The sequence below is a fragment of the Panthera onca genome, chromosome Y, assembly GCF_046562875.1.
Source record: "Panthera onca isolate mPanOnc1 chromosome Y, mPanOnc1 haplotype 2, whole genome shotgun sequence".
Lineage (NCBI taxonomy): Eukaryota > Metazoa > Chordata > Mammalia > Carnivora > Felidae > Panthera > Panthera onca.
Genome location: NC_138358.1, coordinates 30,079,313 through 30,097,593, shown reverse-complemented (window position 1 = coordinate 30,097,593; position 18,281 = coordinate 30,079,313).

Here is an 18,281-nt window from a genome sequence, read left to right as displayed (position 1 = left end):
CTGCAAGGACGTGTTCCAGACTGTGTCTGTTCTGTCTTCCCGTTCTCCAGCAGGGTCCTGGCTGAAGCCTGCGTGCTCAGAACTGTCCCAGGCATGCACCCGTCTCCACATTGGCCGTGTGGCCCTGGACGCCGTGTCCATTGGCTCGGGACGCCGCAACATATGTATTTCTCGCCATGCTGGAGGCCGGGCGTCTGAGCTCAGGGTGTGGGCAGAGGCACAGTGTGAACGAGGGGGCTGTGGCCATGATGCGTGATCAATGTGCCAACAGGTCCGGCTCTGTGTGGAAGGGACAAGAATGCTGTGGACGAGGCAGAGTCCTCACCGATGTCCCGCGAGCGGCCGGCCACACGATGCTCGGTGTGGCTTCTTGAGATACGTCTTACGCCCTTTTCACACCTAGGGACACTGAGGCTGAGGGTGTCCCAGTGACTTGCCCAAAGCATGGCTCCACTGTGGGTGGACGTGTATGGGCTCCAAACTCATGCCCCCAAAAATAGCACCAAGGAGTGCAGGCACCATGGCGGCCTCATTAGTGGGAAGATGGCAGCTGGGTCCTCCTGCCACAAAAAAGCTACAGGTAAAGGACGTGACCCGGGGATGGGGTGATGTCACCAGGATGGGGAGGGCTGCAGTGAAGGACGTGACCGGGGCATGGGGTGATGTCACCAGGACGGGGAGGGCTGGAGTGAAGGACGTGACCGGGGCATGGGGTGATGTCACCAGGACGGGGAGCGCTGGGCAAGGGTCCTGCTCACCCTAGCCGTATCCCCTCTGGCTCACAATGGGCCCCCCTGACATTCCTGTCTTCCCTTGTAGTTTCTGGCTGGTGCTGGTGATGATAGGATTCCAGGGGCCTTTTCATGTCGGTCTCATAGGTCTTGACATAACACATGTGCATGGACGTAAATCTGGTTCCAATCACGTGTTTCTTCCCCAGAAGAGGGTGAAGAGAGTCCCGTGGATGGAACTTATCAGGAGGCTGTTTAGTGTTGGGAGTTGATGGGAGAAGCCTCGAGATGCCTTCCTGTTCGCTGGTGAAGAGGCCCCACACCCACTCAGCACTGAGCGGGGGCCCCCCAGGGAGGGAGGTGGGTCTGGGGGCAGAGAGGGCTGTGCGGGGTTTACAGACAAACCCCAGGACAAGCCCATGGGGGAGTGTGTGTGAACCCACAGATGTTTTGGTTTGAGGACGCAGTCGATGGTTAGCATGTGGTCCTGAACGTCAGACAGAGGACTTTGCTTTGTCCTATGTTTGGCTTTAATTAGGCAAATATTTCCAGGAGCGTTTAAGTTATGTAGCATGTGATATGAACAAAAGGTTAACTTTTACCATACTGGGGATGGAGACCAGCACATAGGTAGGTTAATATATATTGTAGATGGATAGATGACAGTGATGGATAAATGGATGGATGGGTGATAGATGAATAGATAGACAGATTAGATAGATAGATAATAGATATGTATGATGGATGGATGGATGGATGGATGGATGGATGGATGGAAAGATGGATGGATGGATGGATAGATAGATAGGATGGGTGGATGGAAGGATAGATAGATAGATAGATAGATAATAGATAAAGATGGATGGATAGATATGATGGATGGATGGATGGATGGATAGATATAATGGATGATGGATGGATGGGTGATAGATGATTAGATACATAGATTAGATAGATAATAGATACATGTGATGGATGGATGAATGGATGGATAGATAGATATGATGGATGGATGGGTAGATGGATAGATAGATAGATAGATAGATAGATAGATAGATAGATAGATACATACATACATACATATGATGGATGGATGGATGGTTGGATAGGTGATGGATAGATACATAGATACATAGATAGTAGATACATAAGATGGATGGATGGGTGATGCATGGATGGATAGATTATGGGTAGATAGATAGATAATAGATATATGTGATGGATGGATGGATGGATGGATGGATGGATGGGTAGGTGATGGATGGATAGATAGGCAGGTAGACAGATATGGATGGATAGACGGGAAGGGAAGAAGAGAGATTTTGATTCATCAACAGAAGAAAAAAACATGTGCAAACCATTTTTACAGTGTGCAGAACAGAAAAACATACCCTGTGTGCGTGTACTTAAATAAGGAAGGAGAGACAGAGAGACCCAGACAGAGACCGAGAGAGAGAGAGAGAGAGAGATTCACTTCCAGAGACGGGATCACCTAGCAGTGGAAGGAAACAGCACTTTGTGGCCAATGTCCCACCACCAGCATCCACGACAGTGACTGGCCATCGACCCGGGAGGCGTCTCCCTTCACGTCTGGAATTGTGGAATCAATTTCACACTCGTGATGCTTGCACATGACCATTTCGTTTCAAGTCCGTGTCGAGTTTCTGCGGACAGTTTCCGGGTCGAGCTGAGGGGGCTGCTCGTTGAGTCGCGTCACTGGGAGGTTTGCGAGGACGCCGGCCGAGGGAGCATCGGCACCGGCGGGTGAGGCCAGGCTTGCGGGTTGCGGAGCAGTGTGCATGACAGGTCCCTCTGCAGAGACCTCCCAGGGGCTGTCCCGCGGTCCGTGTGCCTGGGATCTGACTTTCCCAGGTCCCCGCTGCATTTGGGGCCGTTCCTGGAGCTGGTTCTCGCTGCTCGTGTCTCCATATCTGTGACTGCTCCCTCCCTCCCGGGAGAGGAGGACCAAAGTGTCCCCTGAAGATGCCTTTCGACCTGACAGGTGTGAGAGGCAATCCACCTGGCAGGGAGGTCCCAGGGATCGGTGGGGGGGAAGCGGGAGACTCCAGGGATCAGGTAACAAGCTGAGGATCCAGGTGGGAGGGTGAGGGTCCGGGTATCGGGACGAACAGGTCTGACCCCTAAGTACTCTCCTGGCATCCAGAGCCTCCAGTGACCCTGCCACCCCGTGCCTCCTTCCCTCATCCTCCTTCTGCCCGTGACTCTTCAGGTCACACGCACGCCAGCCTCTTGGCTGCTCCTTGAACAAACCAAGCACAGGTTTGCAAAGGTCCTGCCTCAGGACCTTTGCACGGGTCGTGGTCCTGCCCGGAGAGCTCTTTGCCCGCTTATCTACCTGGTCAACCTCTCTCCTCCTGGCCCCCTGGCTTCAATCAGAACTTCGCTCACCCGCCAGCACGCACACCTGACCTTGCAGACTCTGTGCCTCTTACCTTTCCCCCCCCAGATGTCCCTATAATTTAGGTGCTGAGCCAATGCCTGGTGACTATTTGGGCCCGGATGTCCCCAGAAGGAGCCCCTTTAGAGGTGGCGAGAGGGGCCGAGCCGTCCAAGGATGAGTCACCATAAGGAGGACCTACCGAGAAGCCCGCGTGGTCACCCACGGCCGCAGGGACGGTGCTGACCGCACGTCCCCGGGAGCGACTCCAGGGCATATTTTTGGGATGAGTCACTTCCCAAAGCTCCGGGAGGACAAATATTAACTTTGGAGCAGAACACTTCAGGAGGACACGGTTACCGTCTTGTACGTTCCCAACTACGTCCGGAACCAGCCTCCCTGCCCGTTATTTTCTTCTTCCTCGGGGGCGGGGGGGGGGGGGGGCGGCTTGGTTGCCCATTTACATCCAGAGCCTGCGTCTTCCGCCTTCTTGCGGGATAACGTCACACTGTCCTCTGAGACCCGCAGTCGTGTGTCAACCTGCTGTCAGAGCTCAGCTGGCCCGACCTCGGCAGTTTTCAAAGGACATTACTGACCTGCCTCTTGGCTTGGGGTGTCTGCGACAGGTTCCCACACCCTGGGGGCTTCACATAACAGGAATGCATCCTCCCCCAGCTCTGGACACTGGTACTCTGAGGTCCAGGCAGGGCGGGGGGGGGGGGCAGGACCCCTGAGATCCAGGAGGGGCAAGGCCACTGAGATCCAGGAGGGGCAAGGCCACTGAGATCCAGGAGGGGCAGGGCTGCTGAGACCCAGGCAGGGCTGTGCTCCCTCCAGAGGCTCCGGGGGAGGCTCCTTCCTGCCTCTTCCAGCTTCTGGGGCTCCAGGCGCCCCTGGGCTCGTGGCCGCGTCCCTCCCGTCTCTGCGTCCACCTTCACGTGGCTTCTCCCCTGTGTCTGTGTCTCCTCTTGTGTTTGCTACAAGGACCCCTGGTCATTGGATTCAGGGCCCCCCTCCTCCAGGTTGGGCTCATCTGAGATCCTTCTTCACATCTGCAAAGACCCTGTTTCCAAATAAGGTCCTGGGCACAGAGGTGGGAGTGAGGGTACGGACATTTCTGTTTTGGGGTCAGCATGGAACCCAAGACGTGAGACTCAGGTGCTCCCGAGATTCTGTGCTCTGTTCCGTCCCGTTCTCAGCAAAGACCTCTCAAGAGGCTCCGTTGGTCGGGTGACAGCTGACATGCAGGATGTGCATTCGTTTCCTCTGGTCGGTGGCTTCCAAATGCCACTCCCGGGAGACCTGGTATCTGTGGGTGTCCTGGTGGCCAAGAGTGGGGTCAGAGGGATGTGGGCCCCCCAACGTCCTTTCTTGGAATGGGTTTACACGGTGGGCTCCTATGAAGACCGGGTCAGACGAGACACTCATTCATCGACTCATTCATTCACTCACTCACTCACTCATTCACTCGTTCACTCATTCACTCATTCATTGACTCATTCACTGACTCATTCACTCATTCATTCACTCATTCATTCATTCACTCATTCACTCATTGTTTCATTCACTCATTCACTCATTGTTTCATTCACTCATTAACTTACTCATTCAGTCATTTATTCACTCATCCATTCAATCATTCATCGACTCATTCATTCATTCATTCACTCACTCACTCACTCAGTCACTCACTCATTCATTCACTCGTTCACTCATTCATTGACTCATTCACTCATTCATTCACTCATTGATTCATTCACTCATTCATTCACTCATTAACTTACTCATTCAGTCATTTATTCACTCATCCATTCACTCATTCGTCGACTCATTCATTGACTCATTCATTCACTCACATTCATTCACTCATTCATTCACTCACTCATTCACTCATTCACTCATTGTTTCATTCACTCACTCACTCACTCATTCACTCATTGTTTCATTCACTCATTCATTCACTCATTGATTCATTCACTCATTAACTCACTCACTCAGTCATTTATTCACTCATCCATTCACTCATTCATTGACTCATTCATTCACTCACTCATTCATTCACTCATTCATTCACTCATTCACTCATTCATTCACTCATTCATTGACTCATTCATTCATTCACTCATTCACTCACTCATTTATTCACTCATCCATTCACTCATTCACTCATTCATTCATTTATTCATTCACTCATTGTTTCATTCACTCATTCACTCATTCATTCACTCATTGATTCATTCACTCATTCATTCACTCATTAACTTACTCATTCAGTCATTTATTCACTCATCCATTCACTCATTCATCGACTCATTCATTCACTCACATTCATTCACTCACTCATTCACTCATTGTTTCATTCACTCATTCATTCACTCATTGATTCATTCACTCATTCACTCATTAACTCACTCATTCAGTCATTTATTCACTCATCCATTCACTCATTCATTCAGTCATTCACTCATTCAGTCATTCACTCACTCATTCATTCACTCATTCATCCCCTCATTCATTTACTCACTCATTCACTCACTCATTCATTCACTCACTCATTCATTCTCTCATTCACTCATTCTCTCATTCACTCATTCTCTCATTCATTCATTCATCCATTCACTCATTCACTCCAGCAGGTGTCTGGAAAGCTTCTATTCTCAGCAGGTGCCCTGTAGCACCTGCTGCCCATTTCCAAATTGTCACGTGAGCGGAAAACAGAGCGCAGAGGGGACATTTCTGTGTCCCTCGTGGGACTGCTGTCACTACATCGTGTGCAGAGCTTCTCCGGGGACATCAGCGGATGCTGGGCTCTGGAGCTGACAGCTTCTTTGGGCTCAGGAAACACAGCCGTGGCTCTTCTCCCCGGAGAGGCATCTCTGGTAGCAGAGCGGACGAAGCGGCCTCCGGGGCGTCCTCAAGAGTGTCATCCCCACCTCACCCCTCCTTCCGTGGGCCTTTGTGTCACACACCTGTGAGATGGGGCGTGTGGGGGCGCAGGGCTCCGGGGGGACTTTCCCAAGAGGATGGGGCGGCCGAGCCTCAGGGGACGCGGGCAGGTGGCCACGCCGAGCAGGTGCATTTCGGGGCAGAACGTTCAGGTCTGAGGGCAAAGGGCTTGGGATGAACTGGGCTGTGCTTGGGAAGGTCCCCGGGAGGGGGAGGAAGACGTGGGAGGCTTCACTTTGGGGGCTCACGACTGGGGACGATGCTCCTGGCATCTGGTGGGTGGGCCCCAGACACAGCGCTCCAACCCCTCGGCACCCAGGACGCCCCACATCCCAGCATCGCCCGGTCCTGAAGGTGCACAGAGCCGGGGGGGGGGGACACCCCGATTCGTGCTGTTGATCCGAGAGATACGTGGGCCGTGTGAAGCGGGTGCACCTACGTCATGTGCACCCTCGCGTCTCCTCCGAAGGGACCGGGGGGGGGGAGACAGGGCCACGCACCCTGGTTCTGGGTCCCCATCCGACTGTCGAGGTGTGTGGACAGCAGGCTGGTTTTCTCACCCGGTCTCACGGCGACGAGAACGTCATGACTGCGGAGGCCCAGGAAATAGGACAAGGTTCCTCTTTCCCTGAAGACCGTCTCCCATCCCACAGCCTCAGGGAGCCACCGACCGCAGCCCCGGCCGGCCAGGGGTCTCCGGGCACCTCTCCCCCGGGGCCGACCTCACCCAGCAGTCCTGGCCGCTGTCACGGAGGCCGGGCGGCCCCCGTAACGAGCTCCAATCCCCGCCTGCAGCCTCCCCGCGTCTCCGTCCTGCGTCCCGGGGGGACCCGGCCGCCCCCCACGCGGGACCCCTGTCTCCTGCCATTAGCCCTGCGTGAGCACCGACTGGGGCCACCTGCTGCCTCTAATTGCCCAGGGCCCAGCTCCCCGCAGGTGGACGGCACCGGCTTCATTTCTCTCCCAAGTCAGGACGTGACCCTCTTTTGGAATGCTGATTTTCGAATTTTGCAGGTGGTGCTGCCCCAGATACAATTTTCTCTGACACGAGCAATCCGCTCACAGCCACATCCTGGTGGCTTTGTTTTTTTTTTTAAACTGTGTCTCTGCGGTCCCAGGAAAGTGACGGCACGAACACCTGGCGTTTGCACATTTACGTTTCCGTGGCCCTTCTCCCACACGCTGTGCCCGCCCCCTGTTTCTGTGAAAAATACGCAAGAAGGCGGACACCCAAACAAGGACGTCCGTCTGCCCTGGTCTCAGCCGGCTCCTGGGGAGACAAAACTGAGGAGTCCCAGGTACCCCAAGGGACCGTCCGGGGATGGCCCGTCCAGGGCTGTGGTGTGTGACCTTGGGGGCACAGCTGTATGTCCCACAGTCACCTTGTTTGCTTTGTCGTTGTTGTTTAGTGAACTGCTTTTTTGTTTCTTTTCTTTTAAGAAGTTTCAGGTTTGCGGAAATATTGAGCACAGAATATGGGTTTCGTGACCTCCCAAGGGCCCCGTGACCTTCCCAAGGGCCCCTGTGACCTCCTCCCGGTTAGAAAATCTGGCACCTGAGATAAGATGGTTAGAACCCAGGAGCAAATGTCTACAATGTTGCTACAGTGTTACAAACTGGGCTGCACCGAGTGTAGGCGGGCTCATCCTGGTGGCTTTAGACACATTGACAAGGATGCGACTCAGCTCAGGGTGGACCAGAGTAGGGTCTCAGGCCTCTGTGTCGTACTGGCCCTGCCCCCCAACCCAAGCTCTCAGGACTGCCCCGGTCCCTTCACTGTCTCTCCCCATTTTTTATTTTTTGAGAATCAGTTCTTATTTTTTTAATTGAGGTGAAATTCACACAGGAAGACCAACCGAGTTTAAGCATCCCTACTGTGTGCGTCCCCCAGAAGGACACCCTCCCCCATGCCCCGTCCCCCCACCCACTGGCTATCCCTCTGTGTTCATCCTTTGTCTTTCCTGAGGCCACGAGGTCCCTGCCCGCCAGGTGTGGGTCCTGGGGACACTCGGGGCATCTGGGGAGCCCGCAGAGGGGGGAGTCAGGGACACCCCTCCCCGATCACTCTCACCCCTGGGCGTTGCCTCCTTTCAGTGTTTCCTGGATCCCACTGTCCCAACGGGTTTGACCTTTTGTTGTGCTGATCGTTCCTGGGGTGTGAACTTCCTTGATTTTCATAGGAGGCTTCCCAGGAGTGTGTGGGGTACGAATACACTTTGTACAAGTGCTTTTGGTTTTCTCGTCCTTCAGCAACACGCACAGCAGACCCGTCCTGCTCACGACTGCAGGTGTTTTCCTATCTCGGTCCCTCAGCCCTGGGTGGGGGGCGGGGGGCGGACGGGGTTCCTCTGCTTTGCTCCCAGCTTGGAGGCACGTTGCTTCCTGGGCTGAGACCGGCTGGCGGGAAAAGGTCGGTAGAACATGCCTGAGTCCAAACGGAGCTGGGTGGCCCACCTGCTGGGTGGGCCTGGGCAATTCTGGACGCACCTGCCCCCCCGTGACGTTAGTTCCAGCAAGAGTGGCATCACCGTGACTGAATGCCTTGACGTGGCCTGTGGCATTTCTGTGCACCTGCTGGGTCCAGACGCTAGTCAGGAATAGATAGGACGTGCTGTGTCTTCCCCACAGATACGCCGCTCCCCATCCACAGGCCCCCCCCGTCGTGACCAGCTCCTGCAAGAGGTCCCTTGGTAGCCTCCCCTCGCTATGCCTTCCTGCTCCCACCACCCACCCCCCCCATGACCCCCTGACTTGGGGGTTCAGGCCTGAGCGGCTACAAGGAACCCAGCGAACACGGAGGCTGTTCACTCAAGGGTGAATTTGCAACACCCCGGCGCAGGATTGCAAGGTGTGGTTTCAGGAATAACAGCCTTGAGGGAAAGGCCCGGGTGGTTCTACAGAAGCGTGTCTACACAGACATTCATACAGGCAAATGCAGGTTAACTGTCATTCGTTTTGCTTTTTTGCGAACTATGCTGACTTCTACGCAGGAAACTGTGAGGAAGCAGAGGACGGGACTCTAGGGGAGTGTTGAGTGCCTGGAATACTGCACTCACAGCAGCTCGGGACGGTTTCATCGAGAGGCGCCTGTAATCAGTGATGTGTCTGCACCCTGACCCCACACCTGTGAACTGGAACATATCTGGTACCAGATGGGAGTAAGTGAAGGATCTGGGATGAGCCCATCCTGGATCAGGGGCCCCTGAGTCCAATGGCAGGTGCCTTAAGAGACAGAAGAGGAGACACAGACAGAGAAGAAGGCACGTGAAGAGGGAGGCAGAGACGGGAGGGACGCGGCCACGAGCCCAGGGACGCCTGGAGCCCCAGAAGAGGGAGAAGCAGGAAGGACCCTTCCCTGGAGCCTCTGGAAGGAGCACAGCCCTGACTGGATCTCAGTGGCCCTGCCCTGCCTGGATCTCAGAGGCCCTGCCCTGCCTGGATCTCAGTGGTCCTACTTGCTTGGATCTCAGCGGTCCTTCCCTGCCTGAGTCTCAGCGGTCCTGCCCCACCTGGATCTCAGTGGTCCTGTCCTGCCTGGATCTCAGTGGCCCTGCCCTGCCTGGATCTCAGCAGCCTTTCCCTGCCTGGGTCTCAGTGGCCCTGCCCTGCCTGAATCTCAATGGCCCTTCCCTGCCTGGATCTCAGTGGCCCTGCCCTGCCTGGATCTCAGTGGTCCTGCCCCTCCTGGATCTCAGTGACCCTGCCCTGCCTGGATCTCAGTGGCCCTGCCCTGCCTGGATCTCTGTGGTCCTGCCCTGCCTGGATCTCAGGGGTCCCGCCCCTCCTGGATCTCAGTGGCCCTGCCCTGTCTGGATCTCAGGAGTCCTGCCCTGCCTGGATCTCAGTGGCCCTGCCCTGCCTGGATCTCAGGGGTCCTGCCCCTCCTGGATCTCAGCAGCCCTGCCCCACCTGGATCTCAGGGATCCTGCTCCTCCTGGATCTCAGTGGCCCTGCCCCTCCCAGATCTCAGGGGTCTTGCCCTGCCTGGATCTCAATGGTCCGGCCCCTCCTGGATCTCAACGGCCCTGCCCTGCCTGGATCTCAGGGGCCCTGCCCCTCCTGGGTCTCAGTGGCCCTGCCCTGCCTGGTTCTCAGACTTCTGGTCTCCAGAGCTGGGGGAGGATGAGTTCCTGTGGTGCTAAGCCTCCAGTTTATGAGAATTCCCACAGCTACCCCAGGACTGTCCTACAGAGGTGCCCAAACCAGTCACAGCCCCCCTTTTAACACTGAAATTGCCTTCTCGTAAAATTAGCGAGTCACACCCAGAGGGCAGTGCAATCCGACGACTGCCTGTTGCTGAAGAAGTGGTTTCTCTGGGCTGGGCCGTGGTTTCGGCCGAATCTTTCCTCATCGCTGATTTCGGACAGCACGGTCCGCTGTCCCTGAGCTGCGTGTGCACGGGACTCCGTTCCCGCAAACACACAGGCGAGCGACGCCTTCAGCTCAGTGGAATCTCAGGTGTGCAGGGGGGAGCCTCACGTCCCACAGGACGACCTCAGAGTGATGGTTCACGTCCAAAGAGCAGCACGAGGGGGCGAGACGAGAGGGAATCTGACAAGATCAGTCCAGGCCGTGTGGCCACGGAACTTCTGTCCCCGCCCGGACATCTTTCTGTCCCGTCCCCCCACTGCCCAGGTCATCGGACAACCTTGTTCCTGTTGATGGCTTCGTAGTATTCCAGGCCACGCACAAACCACAAAACGTGGCCCTGCTCCCTGCGGATGAATGGGAAATGGCTCCCAATTTTCCAGCATTGCCTCCCCGGGGCCGTCCCCACCCCTGTGCACGGGGTGAGTGGACATGTGTCCTCGTAGCTGTGCACCTGCCCACGGGACGCCACGCGTGGATCACGTGGCACAAACGTGTTCCATCCCGACCGATGTGCCTTCCGGGGAGGCTGTGCCAATGACTGTCTTTCCAACGACGTGCTGGATGTTGGGGCCCCACGTCAACCACGCCGTGACTGCCCCCGTGCCCGGAGAAACGTGGCCTTTCTTCTGTGGGCTTATTTTCGAAATTGCACGGAACCCGCCTAGCCGGCGATCGGACGTCCTTTCTGTGGTTTTCACAGACGTGTGTGTTTCTTTTTACTGAAGCCGCTGGTTCCCATCTTATGCCACTTTCTGTGGCCTCATTTTTTTTTTTTTTCTGTATTAAAAAGTAGGGACTCTTTGCACATTAACAAAATTAACACTTCCCTCACATGGCTTCTGTGTAGCTTTCCCACATTCCTGGTTCCGCTCTCATTTCATTACGGACGTGTTTTATATGCAAGTATTAAATTTTCACGTCGTGCCGCGTGCTAGCAAATCCCCAAATGGCTGCTAGCATTTCTGACGTCTTTAGAAAGACTTTCCCTGCTGAAGACTGTTTGACGTTCCTTTGCTTTTGCTGCTTCTTCCGTGATGTCACGTTGTGTGTTTAATTCTTTCTTTTTTTTAATATTTATTTATTTCTGAGACAGAGAGAGAGCGTGAGTAGGGGAGGGGCAGAGAGAGAGGGAGACACGGAATCTGAAGCAGGTTCCAGGCTCCAAGATGTCAGCACAGAGCCTGATGCAGGGGTTGAACTCATGAACCGCGAGATCATGACCTGAGCCGAAGTTGGATGCTGAAATGACTGAGCCCCCCAGACGCCCCTAAAAAAATTTCTTTTTTTTTTTGCCCCTAAAATTTTTTTAATGTTTATTTATTTTTGAGAGAGGGAGAGAGAGAGAATGAGCAGGCGACAGGCAGACAGAGGGAGACACAACCCGAAGCAGGCTCCAGGTTCCGAGCCGTCAGCACAGAGCCCGACGCAGGGTTTGAACCCATGAACTGTGAGATCAAGACCTGAGCCGAAGTCAGATACTCGACCGACTGAGCCCCCCCCGCCCCCTACGCCCCTTTAATTCTTTCTTCATCTGGAATTATTTTGGGGGCGAGGACTGAGACAGGCGCCCGTCGTCTCCCCCTGTAAATTTCTAGTCCCGTCATTTGGCGAGGAAGCCGTCCTCGGATGGGGTTTTGAGATCCCCATTTCATTGCTTAGGATTATGGGTTCTGAGACCGAGTGGGGGCATCTTCTCTGATTCTGCACCCACAGCAAAGTGCTTTGGTCAGCGGGACGCCGTGTGCCTTCGTATTCTATTTTGCGAGCAGACAGGCTCGTCGTTTTCTGGCTCGGGTTTGCCCACGGCGCCCTGGCTATCCTCCCGTGCCTGATTTTTCCGATGACCTTTACAATTTTTTTTCCACCTCCAGAAACATTAATTTTGCCGCAGGTGTTGTGGAGTTTTTATACATTATCTCAGGGCAGGCAGACAGGAGGGAAGCCTGTGCCTGCGTTTCCTTGCCTCTTGCTTTGCGGGGGAGCCTTGTGTGCACGCTGAGAAAGCCGGGGCCGGTGGGGAACCTATAGAGGGAGTCGCTTCTGCTGGGCATCCGTGTGTGTGTGTGTGTGTGTGTGTGTGTGTGTGTGTGTGTTTGCTTGAGCCCCCGGGGACTGGGCGGGGGGAGGGGCGGTTACACTCCCTTCCTCGCCTCCCCAGGCTCAGAACCCCAGGTTCCCACCACGCAGAGAAGTCACAAAACTTGGGAGGCTCTGCTTTGCGCGTTTGGTCTGGAGCAGGGCGTAAATGTAGCCGCGAAAGGGTCGGGTCCTTCAAGCCTGAATCCAAATACAACGTATGTGCGAACGGATCGCCGTGGCTGGAAAAGTCAGCTTGCATTTCTTTGCAGAGCTTGCTGAAATAAACACTGTAAAGTCCCCCCAAAAGACCCAGGGCGTTGAAGTCTCACACCCGCGTCCGTGTGGTTTCAAGTCTGTGGGAATTAGGGGGAAAATGAGCCCAGGGGGACGGCCTCCCCGAGAACTCGAACAGCCACACTTACTGTACCCGCGATGTAATCCCATCATTTCTACGGGCGAAGATCATTTTTAAAAGACATTCTGTTTGTTTTTTTTGTTGTTGTTGTTGTTTCTTTTCCTGCTACGCGTCTCGCCAGAATGTTTTATGAAATCACGCATCATATTGTGCGGACGGGAAATACTAATTTCGTCAGAGAAGCCGCCCTGAATGCGTATATATCCTGGGTCACCTGCTCCGCATGAGAGATTGAAACAAACACAGGAGGGGAAGGGGTGAATACGTTCACTCCCTGTAACAGAACGGGCACGTATGGAACAGATACAAGGTAATAAATTTGGCAGAAGCAAAAGGATGGGGGGGCTGCGATTACGCTCCGATGGGGTGTAAACGGGTCAGAGCAAAGGAGCTGAGACAGTGCGCCCGGCCCAGAATGGTTAGCGCTCTCCTCTTCCCGGTGTGGGTCACTGACCCCTCATCACGGCGGCTCTGACCGTCCCACCCTTTGGCAGCCGCTAAGGACCTGATTATCTATAAATTTATGGGGATTCGCAACCACCGGCCTTCCCCTTCTGATAATGTTTTCTGACACATTTCAGGAGTCGCGGCTGATGTGCGAGGCATTATGTACGCGGGGCTGGCCGTATACAGGCTCGAGAGCAGGCAGACGGTGCATTGGAGACCTCTGGCTACAGACGAGCCAGCCAGGAAAGCGGTTTCCATGGCAACGTGCCCCACAGCTGTAGTTAGACTAGGAAAAATAGTTTTGTGATTATTTCAATCAAGTTTTTTTGTGTTTTTTTTTTCCTGTTTGTTTTCGAACTCTATCGTATGGGTTTTTCATAGACTTGTCTGTAAATGGAGTCAATACGTTTATGGGGTTGTGTGTGTGTCCACTCCGAACCCTGAAGCCAGGGGTTGGGGAGATCTATGCATTTAAGTGTGTAAGAGAGGGGTCCGCACAAGCCAGTAGGGAAAATGGGAATGAAGAAAGCCTTCGCTGCCTATATGCGCACGGCCTGGGCACACCCCTCTCCCTCCCACCCCCCCCCCCCCCGATGCATTTAGGGACCGGGTGCCCTGCGTGCAAAGGCCCCGAGCCCTTGGCCCCCGCCCCGCCTTTCCGCACGGTGCTGCAGACAGAGGAGAAAGTCACGTCTGCTTGTGTGTCGGGGAATCAGGGATGGCCCCCTGCGATCATTCACTGCCTCTCTCTTTCCTGAACACTTTGCTCGCTGGAGGAAAAAAACAAAAAAACAAAACCCAAAAAAACCCCAAAAAAACCCTGCCTGACATGAGTGTGGGGTTCATTAGTGATACTGTTCACCTGTAAGTGTAACAGCCATGACAGGTAATTGTGAGCCTTGATTTTCATTATTTTTTTCTCTCCCAACCCGTCCGACGAGGGTCCTGGCTGTGCCTCAACGTTTGTAGCAGACATTTCGAAAACGATCAGCCTCTGCCAGCTGCCGTGTGCCGCGGAAAGCGGGGTCCGGTTCCCGCGTGCCGATGGGCACCAGCAATTTGGGGAGCGTGCTTCTGGAGGCAGCACCCGAGGCTCCTTGGAGATGCCTAGATTTGAGGGGCGCCTGGGGGGCTCAGTCGGTTCAGCGCCTGACTTCAGCTCAGGTCACGATCTCAGGGTTCGTGGGTTCGAGCCCCGCGTCGGGCTCTGTGCTGACAGCTCGGAGCCTGGAATCTGCTTCCGGGTCTGTGTCTCCCTCGCTCTCTGCCCCACCCCCTCCCCTGCCCTCTCAAAAATAAATAAGCATAAAAAAGAAGAAAGTCCTAGATGTGAGGGGTGCCTGAGCAGCTCAGGGAGGAGGCCACGCAGCTCTTGACCTCAGGGTTGTGAGTTCAAGCCTCCTGCTGGGTGTACAGATTACTCAAAAAATTAAATGAAAAACACAAAAGTTCTAGATGGGATACAGTCATTGCATATCTATGATTGTGCCATCCACAAAAAATCTCCAGCACAGAACAAAGAATCCAGGCAAAGACCCATTAGGAGGTTGCGTGTCTGTTAAGCAAGTGTGGGGTCGAGGCTCTAAGATTATTCCATCGGTTGTGCTGGCCTGATTGCCTGATTCTTTTCTCTTTTTTTTTTTTAACATGTATTGTCGAGACACAGAGAGTCAGAGCATGAGCGGAGTAGGGGCAGAGAGAGGGAGACACAGAATCCGAATCAGGCTCCAGGCTCCGAGCTGTCAGCACAGAGCCCGACGTGGGGGCTCAAACCCCCAAACTGTGAGATCATGACCTGAGTGGAAGTTGCACATGTAAACTACTGAGCCACCCAGGCACCCCTGGATAACGAGTTTTTAATTTAACGCAGCAAAAGTCTTTCTTAGCCACCAGGAAGAGTAACACATTTGAGGACACAAAGTGGTTAGTGGGACCCCAACAGACCATAGAAGATCATGGGTTCACAGCCATAATATATAAAGAGCTTTCACAAAGCAATAGGAACAAGCCAGACAAGTCCACGGAAAAGTGAGCAGTCTGGACTGACCTTCTGTGCACTTTATTTATCTCACAAATATTTTCAGAGCAGTTTTGTGCTAAGCATCCCAGTTGGGAAAGCCCAGAACTCGATGGTGTAAGAGATCGTATAGTGTCCCCAACGCTGCCCTGAGTCTTGGGAGGGCATTACACGGATAGACCCAACAGCTCATCCATTAACCCCCTCTGATTGTGTTTTTCTTTTTTTTTTAAATTTTTTTTTAATGTTTATTTGTTTTTGACGGAGAGAGAAACAGAGCATGAGCGGGGGAGAAGGAGACACAGAATCTGAAACAGGCTCCAGGCTCCGAGCCATCAGCACAGAGCCTGACGCGGGGCTCGAACTCACAAACCGTGAGATCATGACCTGAGCCGAAGTCGGACCCTCAACCGACTGAGCCACCCAGGCGCCTCTGATTGTGTTTTTCAAGGAGGCTCAGGACCTCAGAAAAATCGGGGACTCAGTTTCCTCGGCAAAGAGCAAAGGGTACGTGTCTCTGATTCCCCAGCCAGCTCTCCCATCGCTCCTACGGATCACAGTTGGGAGATGCCTTTTGTGAAAACCAAGTCAGGGAGCACAGAAGACAGTGGGGGGAAGGAACAAAACACAACACTGAGGAGTGGAACCCCCCGTGTTTCTCCAGGTCAGGCAGGACTCACGCACGCGTCCCGGGGACGGACCCTTGAGGTGGAAATATGATAGAAGCTACACCTCAGCGACTCAACACAGAGCCATGTTGTTTGGCAACGAGAAAAGAAGTTTAAAACTGGAAAATGATGCTGGAGTTTCACAGAAAGGTCAGAGTTCTTGGAACGGAAACTCATTCACCTGCAGGTGAATTTCAGAATTGGCCGTGTGTGCCCCCCTCAGACGTGTGGTTGAACAAGGCTGCCTTTTGTTGTAAGATTTTCTGTTTTTGTGTCCGCCGTGGGTGCGTTTTTCCTCTGCCTTCGATCTGTATTCTGGATCTCCCCGGGTCCTCTTTGTCTTCAGGGATGACAGCCTACGAAATCAGGAGAATTTCTGTCCTGTTTTGCTCGGAAAAGTTGCCCCATAATTGCCTGCCGCCCCTCACAATCCTGAGCTCCCAAAAGACCTCGCGGGCTGCAAAGCTAGAACGTCACAAACTTTTTTTTTGGGGGGGGGGGTTGCATCTTCTCCCACTTGGACATCTGTCTTTCCCTCACGCCCCTCCCCCCAGCCTCGAAGCTCATTTTCTTAAGCCTCCCCGGTGACCCCCATGCCTCAGCGCAAACCGGTGAATAGCCCTCCGTAGTCTGGACGTTCCCCGGGAATCGCGGCTCATTCAGATCTCATCGGAAGTGTAAACTCATCTAGCCAGCCGCATCTGTGACTCCCGGGAGGACGCGGGTCAAGAAAGACGCGCGAATCACGGAGAAACTCTGTTGTGGTCTCCCCATCGTCCAAGCCGAGCGCGGCCCTGTTTGCAAGGATTCCCTGACGCTGGGCAGCCCTTCTGACGGCGGAGGCTGTGTTATTCTGCAACGTGTGCCGTGGAAAATATTCAGAAAGAGTTAAATCATGAAATAAAGCGGAGACAAGGCGTACAGAACGGGGCCATTAAAAACCAAAACCCTGGAGGCACTGGGTGCCCCGTTCCTGGACTTTGGATATATTCTCGGGATCTGACAGAGTCCCGGTTGAGTTTCCTCCAGGGCAGAAGGTAAGCCCTATTTCTGCAATTCGACATGTTTAATTGATAGGCAGAGCTTTGTTGGATGTGATAGAATAGGGCCAGGTGTGATTCAGTGTAATGCTTCAGTTAATGCCCGGGATTTCTCTGTGTTCTCGCAAATTAAAGGGGGAAGGGGAGACCACGTATCATATGATTTCGATTGGATGCAATGTCCACGATGGGCGAATGTGATCAGACAGAAAGGGGGTCCGTGCATGAACGCAGGGTGCCGGGAGGGGGGTGGTGGGGGTGAGCGGTCAGGACGTGGGGTGTTTTTTCGGGGGGGCCGTGCAATGTTCCCAAATCAGCGGTCGTTCGGAGGACAGACTGACATCCACAGAATTGTGCACTTATATGGGAAAGCCGCATGCGTGGGAAGGATACCCTGTCCAGCCTGCTGGCTTTAAATTTTTAGATATTTACTTTTGAGACAGAGACAGGGAGACCGGATCCACAGCGGGCACATCAGACACATGGGCTCGAACCCATGGAAACATTTCTAACGGATGAAGTTAAAACAGGAAGGAGAAATAAATCACTGAATAAGTAGGGCATTTGAATCTGCTACCATTTTTAACTTTTTCTCGAATGTTTTTTTTTTTTTTTTTTTTTTTTCTGAGACAGAGATAGACACAGAGAGCACGAGCAGGGGAGGGGCAGAGAGAGACAGGGAGACACAGAATGGGAAGCAGGCTCCAGGCTCCGAGCTGTCAGAACAGAGCCCAACGCGGGGCTAGAACCCACGAACCTGGAGGTCAGGACCTGAGCCGAAGTCGGATGCCTCGTCCCTCCCATCTCTGCCTCCCTCTTCACGTGGCTTCTCCTCCGTGTCTGTGTCTCCTGTCTGCCTCTTCTAAGGACACGTGCCATTGGGTTTAGGGCCCCCCTGATCCAAGATGGGGTCATCTCCCATCCCTCGCTTAATTACAACCTCAAAACGCCTTTCCCGCCACCCCACGAGGTCACATCTGGAGGCTCCAGGTGGACGTATATGTTGGGGAGCCAACGTTGAACCTCCGGCTGGTCCCAGCTCTCTCGTCCCTGCTGATCCGCAGTGAATTCTGTGCATGACCCTCGAATCAGGGGCCTTCGGGAATGTGGTGTCCACCTTTCCTGCTCTGCCCTGGAGACGCCTACAGAGGGGGTGGGTGTGCACGGCC